A 10,359-nucleotide genomic window follows, 5' to 3' on the forward strand; every position below is an offset into this window, starting at 1 on the left:
GAGCAGAGTTTGATGAACAACCAGTGGAAACTAAACCAAATGTTCTAGGAATGGGGATCTGATTTCGTTCTATTATAGATATTAACACACTCATTCATAAATAAAGGTCAATAAAGAGACTTCATAATGACAATCACAATAGCGTTACATTCGGTTTATGCAACACCCATTTCTGTAGTTAACATCCTGATAGGAGTCATTACTAAAAGAGGAAACCAAAGGCAGTTTCATCAAACATTGTTAATGGTGATTATAACACAGAGTCAAAAGGTCATATTATGTGAAAACACTAAAAGGTGTGTCACATTCATGAATAACCTACGGCAATCCGCTGCAATTTATATTTCAGGAGTCTCCTGAATGCTTAAAGAGAATGCTAGATGTGAAGAGAAAATGGGTGAGTTTTACTGAGTATCTGAAATATTCTCAATATTTTTCCATGAAACTACTGACACGAGATCAAACAACAAACCAGTCAAAACAACTATTAACTGATGAGTATATAATATAGTGGGATATAATCAAAAAGTACAGTCATTAGGAAGAAACCTTTAATGCCCTGTGCATTAGACAAAGTGCTGTCCGATTCTACTTTCTGCCTTACTAGTGATTAAATACTCATTGTCACCACCAGTCAGTCACCAATAAATGACAGGACACAGACAATCTAAGGAGAGTCTACAGCTATGGAAAAGAATATAATAGAAGTGCGGATTCCCCACAAAATAATTCCTGTGGAGGGAGGTTTGAGATTCTAAAATGAGAGAGAACAAGTCACTAAGAATTGGAGAAGATGTTCTTTAGAAGAAACTTTAGAATCTGAACTTACTAATAATAGTCATTCTCTAAAAGAGGTTTCAGATGTCACTACCATGTACAATGAGCATTTTAGGGAAAACAAATTTCCTCTGACCTTTATCACAAATTGGTCATTGCTCCCAGATCTATTTGCTAAACCATCAACCTCCGTGGTGTCCAGTTGAGAATCACTCCATGTCAGGACCTAGATGAAAGTTTCCTTTTATGAGGATAATATTTGCCTCCTGGGTAATACTGCTCCCCACACCCTACACTTTAGCATTTGGCAGATCCTGTGTGTTGCAGACACCCAGACCATACTCTGCTCTGTGGTGGGAATAGCACCAGGTGCCACTCCCAGTGGATCAGGCAGTGGTTCTGGCCCAACCAGGCCCAACAGTTTTTCCCCTGGGAAAGTGGAAATGACACTGAGATTCTGGATAATGATCTCAGGGGTAATCCTTGATGGGAAACATCAGTCACAGATCCGGGATGAGGAAACACCCCTAGGATTTTGAAGCGGCCCCTAAGCTAGTCACTAACCATCAAGCCAAGTGTGGCAATAAGGACCCTGGTCAAAGGATTCACATAGAGTCTGACTACTTGGCTTCGAGTCCTATGTCTACATCACCTTGGTCTTGAATGACATAATCCATGAATGCCTTTGTTTCCTGGTTGTGAAATAAGGTTATTAATTGCACTATTGCATAACACTTCTGAGAATATTAAATGTGTTAATGTTTTAAAGAATAATGTGTGCATATTAAAGGGCGCCAACTGGCAAGTAGAACCAAATAAATCCTGGAGACCTCCTGCACGCATGGGGATCACAGCCAACCCCATGACCATGCATTTCAAAGGTGCTGGGAAACCAGGTCTCAAAGGTTGTCACTATAAGAAATGACAGCTCTGTAAACTGATGGAAATGTCAGCTACTCAACATGAAGAATTGCTGTATTTTATAAAGTTAAATATATATTTATACCCATAAATATATAAATTCATTAGCTTCTACAATGTTATTTCTCAACTTTATAGCCATTTGAAAATCATTAATCTATAATATTATGGTTCAATAAATTTGATAACCAGGGAAATAATCTGCAAAGGTGGGGAGAGTGAGGTTGGCACTTAGACTTGGGTATCAGACAGTGCTGGCTGTGATTCAATGTAGAACAGACAGGAACAGAAAGATGATGATGATGATGATGATGATGATGATGATGATGATGATGATGAAAGATTTCAGGTTTTGGGGATCAGTCGCTGAAGCCTGCTGGTCTAGAGTCATTCTGGTGACCATTTCCCAGCAGATGAAGTCAAATCCTTACACTAGGCACCTTAATCTTACATGGCCCTCTACGGCAGGTTAGAGCTGCACAGAACTGAAGAAAGGAACCTTGAACTGTAAAGAAAGACTCTGCTCACCATTTTCCCTGGCTTTGTCACATATTCCTCCTATAACTTACCTTTTTTATGAGGGTGGCATTACTGACTTCTATAATTTGTATTCAAGAAATTATTGACTAAAGGTGAGCCTATATAGAGAAGCAAAACAATGTTCAGTTAAAGTCAAAGCAGTAACAACCCACAATTCTGACTGTAGAACTGAGGCTACCGCAGGGGAGGGGAGAGGGTGGAGATTGGCTGTGGGGAGGGAGCCCCATGGGCTGTGGTCAGGGACTGTGGGAGCTCTGGTCCTGGGTGTGGTATGTTGAGAACACCTGAAGGGGAGATCCTGTAATCTAATCAAAAAGGATGCTCTAAATGATTTTTGCTTCAATTAAAAAATGTGGGTCTCCAGAAATATCCTTGACCAGTTGACATTGCATCTTTTAGAGGTAGTTATTTTAACATATTCTTTCACAGGGACAGGAAGACTGTATTTTGTCTCATCCAGACAATGGACCTAAATGTGAACCCACCACTTCTTAGATTTATGACCTTGGAAGTTATATCCTCTCTGAGGCATTAGTATAGGTAATGATAATGACACAATATACACATGAATGTAAAGAGATTGAAACAGTAACTCCTCAACCCACTTTTTTCTTCTTTAAAAGAAACCTGATAAAATCCTGTGCGTTCAGGAGGAAACTGTTGAATACCAGCCTTACCCCACCCAGGGAGCTGGCTCACGTCACAACGCTGTCACTGTGTTTGTATGTTCTGTGTGTGTACGACTTACCACATCATTATCATTACATGCTTTGTACCAAGGTCTCCAATTAGACTGTGAGATCTGTCACAGGAAGTCTTGAGTCTTGAGGAAGATAGTGAGAATTAGAAACATCTACAAGTTAAGTGTTATGCACAAAGAAAAATCAAAAACTAAAACTACTGATTGATACTGCTTATTTCAAAGAGATATTGTTAAAAATTCAGCCCATATTTCAGTTAATTCCGTTTTTTTGATACCCCTCTTACTGAGGAGCCCATGATGGCCATAGTGAAACGCGTCTCATCTCAGCCTTAGACACATGAACAGGCACCCCCGACCCTGATATCCATGTGGAGTGTCCCGCAGTGGGGCAGGCTGTGGTGACCCACATCTCAGCGTTCTTGCTTGTCCATTGGTAAAAACTCAGTACAACCACTCACAGCAGTTGCGCTTCTTCAGTTATGCCATGTTTCTCACCTAGGAACATAAGTAAAATGACATTATTGTCAGAATCTCATGTTGTGGGGATAAAATGTTCTCCTCTCTAACCAAGATATATGTAAAAGGAAATTAGGGCAAATTCAAACCACTGCTCTTTGTGTGTGCAATGAGATTTTTCTTCATTGAGATCACACTGGCTTACACACATTGCATGATGCGGAGATAGAGGGTCATATCCCCACCACCACCACCGATTCACCTCTATCAGCTGCCAGAGTACAGTATCCCCATCAAGTGTTCTCCATGTTACTGAGATATTTAAAATACTCCACTCTATGGTCTGACACAGGCTATTTACAGTCAATAATTTATCACATAAAATTTAACAATAAAATAAATAAATAGATAAAGTAAAGTAAGTACATTAATAAACAATATGTTCTTAAATGATAAAAGATCAATTGCAGTCAATGGTATGGATAAGGATAGAAACGACACTGTTGGTGTTTCGTACAGATCTTGAATTATAATGTTGTACTCCAAAAACTTATGTGCTTATGTGATGTTTTCATCCAATATTTACTCAATATATATTTACTTAAATATAGAATGTCCATGTTTGTCTAATAAGCAATATCATGCCAAGCAATGAAATGACAGTCACATCACCATTAAAGTTATCAGTAAGATAGCAAATCTGTTGGCATCATCATGTTGAATTTTCTCTTCATGTGTAGTCCCTTTCAACATCATAAACCTATCCAGAAGGGAAGGGGAAGTCAGGCCAATAAATCAGGGGAACGAGATCATTGCACCATATAAGATAGAACTAAGATCACCTTTTAGTGGTGAAGTTAAGATAGCATATACAGGTATGGTTTATAATGATGTACACTTGAACCTTACATAATTTATAATTGTTACTTCCACACAAAAGTTAATAAAAGTCGTGAACCTAAACTTTTTACTAGTTTTAATTAGATTTTTGGAGCCACCACCCATGTCCTTGTACCTGGGCCACTGCTGGCAGAATCCTGTCACACACACGCGGACACACACTCCTCTGCCAAACACTTACTGAGTCCAAACACAGCTCCAGACCGCAGCAGGGAGAAGGAGCCCCAGCGTTGATGGGTGGGATAACAGAGGGTGCGGGGGATCCCAGAAAAGGCACAGAAATGACTCTAGTTATGGAGGGAAATAGACCAGGCTCAGTAACATTGTTGTTTTTCTTGGTCTTAGGTCAGTCAGTTTAGGGTGAAGGGGTAGGAAAGGAGCATTTATCTTTTCAGGGACATCCAGGTATGAATTCCAAACCTCCCAATTAAAGATAAATTATTTTGTTAATCTATTTCTGCATAACTTAACCCCTAGGGAGATTGAGTGAGAATCATAACAAAGTGAAAACTGTACTCTTATTCCTATGTGGGAAATTTAAGCTCAGGTATGTTTTCTTTACATTGGGAGCTCTACCTTCCCTAGGTATGATCTAACTGTACCATTCTTTCCAAAAATTTACCACTAGAGCATGAGCTACCTAGTGCTTATAAATCAAAATATCTGGTTAACAATTTTGCAGGGTCTGCTCCGTCTCATCCCATTAGCTGTGACTGGAACAACAGAACACTGTGGCATAACTAAGAAATATAATGTGAGCACCACTACCTGTACATTTTTAGCTTACTGATGTGCACAGATACTCCTGAGGTGTTATTATTTCCATTCTCGAGATGATTAATAGAGTAAACAGAAACTGAGAGGTTTACTGAGAACACGTGTTGTAAATGGAAGTTGGAATTGGACCAGGTCTTGAATTCAGAGCATATGGAAAATTATTATATCCCAATTTGAAAGAAAAATGGGATCATTTATAAGCCAATGAGAATGGAAGGAAAATAGCATTAGAAAAAGTAGTTTTGGGGAGGAATAGTCACTACATCCTACTGAAGAAAAATCATAAAAGGAGTAAATTCAAAAACTGTTAATACATAATTGAATTTTTGGAGTAAACTGTAGAAAAGTTTTTATTTTCAAAATAAGACAATGATTATAATTATAGGACAAAATTACAGGTGATGAAGATATTTCATTTTGTTTTGTTTTTAATTTTTTTTATTTTTTACATCACTGTTCATTTTTCAACACTATTTGCTTCCCCCCACCCCCTCAGGTGTAGTCCCCATAGACTTTCCTTCCCCAATGCGCCCGTGCACCATCACCACAGTCCCCTGTGCTCCTCCCTCCCTCCCTCTGATCCCTCTCCCACCTCCTCCCCTGCAGGATGTCTCTGATTTATAATTGTCTGTTTTTGCTTTGTTGTGTTTTGTACTGTTATATTTTTTACAGTGATGTCTTACTTGGTTCCCCCATATTCCTGCTATAAGTGAAGGCATCTGATATTTTTCTTTTACCTTCTGGCTTATTTCATTGAGCATAATTCCTTCTAGCTCCAACTACGTTGCTGCGAATGGCGTGAGTTTCTCCTTTTTAATTGCTGAATAGTATTCCATTGTGTATATATACCACAAAAGATGTTTAATTTTGAATACATCAAATTGTGTGACAAAAATAGACCTTACATTGAAAAGATAATCCACAAAAGAAAAAAAACAAAGTAAAATGTATATGCTAGGCAGAGAATAATTGTCCAGAATATTTAGCAAAGGTGATAGTCTGAAATTATAAATATCAGCATCTCAGTTAGAATTTGGAGATGTTATAATGATGGAATTCTTAGAGAGAGAAACACACATGGTCAATGAAATAAGAATATTGAACTTCAGACAAGACAGCAGATCATGATGCTGCTCCCCAAGGCAATAGTGAGGTTTTTGTGAATCAAAGGGGCTTTAATTTTCTCTCTAAAAGTTGTAGTGCTTTCTATATTTAAAAAAAAACTAGCAACAACAAATGTTGGCGAGGATGTGGAGAAAAAGGAACTCTCCTGCACTGCCGGTGGGAGTGCAAACTGGTCCAACCACTATGGAGAGCTGTATGGAGGTTCCTCAATGTGCTAAAGATGGAGCTTCCATGTGATCCAGCAATCCCATGCCTAGGTATTTACCCAAAGGACACAGAAACCTTAATTCAGAAGGGCACCTGCACACCTATGTTTATAGCAGCACTATTTACAATAGCTAAGCTATGGAAACTACACAAATGCCCAAAAATAGATGATTGGATCAAGAAGATGTGGTACATATACACAATGGAATATTACTTGGCAATCAAAAAAGATAAATTCATGTAATTTGCAGCAACATAGATGGAACTGGAATGGATCATGCTCAGTGAAATAATCCAGAAAGAAAAAGAAAAATACTGGATGGTCTCACTCATAGCAGGAATTTAGAAAACCTAAATAAGAGACCAGGAAAAAGACTATTTATAATAAAGTAAAAATCAAAATCAACAAGCAACTATAAACCAGGGATACACTACGGGGGTGGGGAGGAGAGAAGGGAGTAGGATCAAAACAAGGGTGGTGGAAGTTGTATGGGGACTATAACCAAGATGAAAATGCATATATTGTGCAACAATGAAAAATGGTGTAAGAAATATATAAAATAAAAAGTTATAGTGCTTTCTTCTAAAGGATATAAAATGTAGATACAATATACCTATCACACTGTGTAGTGAATGTGTAAGTAAGACAAGTGATTTGGAAGAATATATCTTCTAGATGTTAATACAGTTTTTTGTCCTCACCCCTCCCCACCCCTCTCTCTCTGGATGTTTCACCTCCCTAGTCAGCTTCAAGCATTTGTTTCCACATATGGATTTGATTATGTTCTAGAGTTTTCATCATAAATGTATGATGAATCGTATCACTTACTTTCTCAGCATCCACAGATATGATCATATTTTTTTCATTTAGTTGATGTGAATTAAGTTATTAAGTTGATGTGATTTTAAGAAGTTGAACCATCCTTGTATTCCTATTATAAATCCCACTTGTTCATAGTATACAATCTTTTTAATCCATTGTTGCATTTGGTTTGCTATGATTTTATTGAGGATTTTTGTGTCTTTGTTAATTAGGGAGGTTGGTCTGTAGTTTTCCTTCTTTGTGTTTTTTTTAATGGTTTTGTTGTTAGAATAACGTTGCCCCCATAAAATGTATTTGAGAGAATTCCTTCCTTCTTGACTTTTTTTCAATATTCTGAGCAGGCTAGGTATTACTTCAAATTTGAAGGTTAAGTAGAATTCACTTGTGAAACCATATGGTAATGGACTTTAGTTTTGGGGTTTGGAGGGAGGTTTGATTACTGTTTCAATTTTCTTGTTTATAGTTAGTTTTTCAGGATTTCTATTTCTTTCCTATTCAGTCTTGGATGATTGTATCCATCTCATCTAGGTTGTTGACTTTGTTTGCATCTAAATGTTCTTAGTAATGTCTTCTATCCTCTGAATTTCTGCATTCTGTTGTAACTTCTCCTCTTTCATGTTTGAACCTATATTTGATTCTTCTCCCTCTTTTTCTTTGTGAGTCTAGAGAGAGGTGTCTATTCGGTTTATTTTTTCAAAGATACAACTTTTGTTGTCATTGATCTTTTGCACTGCCTTTCATATATCTATTTCATCTCTAATTTTTATTATTTCCTTTCTCCTACTGGGTATTGGATTTGGGGGGTTCTTTTATTCTCTAGTTCCTTGAGATGAGAAACAATATTGTTTTGGCTCTTTCCAGTTTATTTTGGAGGTCTGTATTGCTGTATACTGCCCTCTTAAAACTGCATTTGCTATCTCCTCTAAGCTCTGCAAGTGGTGTCCTCATCATATTTTTTTTTTTATTTCTGCATTAACCCAACTGTCACTCAGTGGAGTACTGTTCAGTATCGAAGGATGAAAATATTTCCTTGTTTTCTTTTTCTAGTTGATTTGTAATTCAGTATGTTGATGAACAAAGAAGATATTTGATATGATTTCACTCTTCATAAATTCATTGATGCTGGTCTTGTGATCACTATCCTGGGGAATGCCCCATGTGCGCTTGAGAAAAATATGTATTTTGCCATACATGTATCTATTATACCCATGCCCTTTAGTTCATTGTTTAGGGTGATAATGTCCTTATTTTTATCCGTGGTTGAACTGCCCATTGGTGAATATGGGGTGTTGAAGTCTCTAAACACATTGCATTGTTGTCCAATGTCTATTATCATACTTAATAATAATTGACTAAGGGCCTCCCTGGTGGTACAAAGGGGTTAAGACACAACCTATGAAGCTATCCGCAGCCACTGCAGCACGAATTCAATCCCCAGCCAGGGAGCTAATATTATATCTTAGCGCAGCAGACCTCTCCTGACTTGCCCGCTGCTCCCCACAGCAGTTTACAGGCCCACACCTCTGGCCTGTATCCCAGTTCTTGTATGCATAAATAAATAAATCTTAAAAAATAATAATAATAATTGACTAACATGTTTTGTTGCTTCTTAATTTCCTAAGTATATAGTGATAAGTGTTATGGTTTCCTGTAATGGAACATGAAGAGAAAAAGATGTAACACTCATCAGAATACTGTCTCTTGTTACCATCTTATGCTAGAAGTGTATTTTTTCTGATGTAAGTACAGCTGTTACTGCCTTTCTTATGCAGAGGATGTGAGAATCAGTTTCCCAGCAAAATGAGAGCCAGAAACATTGGAAAGGGAAGGAGAGAGTGAAAAACAGTCAGTAAAGAATGGAGCCGGTTCACTAGAAAGGCTATCACTTACTGAAGGTGATACTACTATTCTGAACTGGGAATTTGCTAATAAGTACACAACTATAAAATTTACTAAAATCATTGAATTTATGTTTTTTTTTATGATGGGCAAATTTCATAATAGGTAAATTATAGTTAAAGAAACTTTGAAAATTAATTTTAAAGAGTTTTTCCATAAAACTATGCAAGGTTTGTTGAAAACAGCTTTTACTTTTCCATAGACTCTACTATTAAACCATATTATGCTCATCGGTCTGTATTGTAATCAGGATACATGTCTGGCTCCTCCTTAGGTTCAAAAATGTAGAAATAAATTTAAATTGGGGTAAACGTAATTGAGTTGAAGTGAACTGAAGCCACATCAAATAAATCTATACTGCTTAACACATTTGTTTCCAATAAATACTTTTTTTCTCTGATTCCTTTTTCCTTTCTTGACATTGTCTTGATACAACTCTCAGTCTTTATCCTCTGGTTAGTTTTGATCCTACAAAGAGCTGAGCCATAGTTCATGTGCAAACATTTTACTGAAAGGAGCAACACAGTAGGAGAGAGGAGAAAAGAAAATAGGGGTGTAAATACCCAAAATAAGACTTTTATGTGAGAAAAATAGACAATGATCAAGGTTTTATCCTCTAGGGAAATCTAGAAAATGACACAAAATGGAAACTGCAACATCATCCAACTATGGGACTGAAGAATTGGTCCACCTCAAATCTCTTCCCAAAGTCTGTCTCTGAGGGGATGTACTTTCCTGTCACTTCTGCCACCATGTGTTGGTTAAAATAGGGTGCAGCTGATGCTAAACATTGGCACTTGGTAACAACTAAGAGAAGATCTTGCGAATTGTAAGAGATGTGCTGACATTTATTACTCTAAATAGTTATCACTGCAGACTTTACTGCACACTCAATCCTATCAACATTCTTCTCAAAAATTGAACTAATTTATGAATAATTGCTGGATATGTGTATATGCCATCTATGATGAAACTTTAGAGAACCATGGATATGAATAAAATGATTGAAAGAACAGAAATTGTTGCAGGTATTCAGATTAATTGATGTATCGTACAAATGCAATGATAAGAAATAACAATTAGATAGAAGGTATGATGGAGAAGGAGGAAAGAAGGGAAATGGAAGTAAAGAATGAAAAAAAAAGTAGAAGAGAATGATCACAAAGAATTAAGCAATTCTCAAGAGCTCTCCCAGTTGGTATACACTATGGGACATAGTGTAAAGCAAACA

General features: G+C 37.1%; 1 protein-coding gene across 1 annotated transcript in view; it reads left to right on the forward strand.

Moving 5' to 3' along the window:
* LOC311182543 (olfactory receptor 7G3-like) overlaps positions 1–10,359 on the forward strand; it is a gene marked incomplete at both ends in the record, with an annotated part of 735,701 nt that overhangs the window by 45,122 nt on the left and 680,220 nt on the right. The gene's annotated exons all lie outside the window — the stretch shown is intronic.

Source organism: Talpa europaea, assembly GCF_964194135.1.
Source record: "Talpa europaea genome assembly, chromosome: 12".
NCBI lineage: Eukaryota > Metazoa > Chordata > Mammalia > Eulipotyphla > Talpidae > Talpa > Talpa europaea.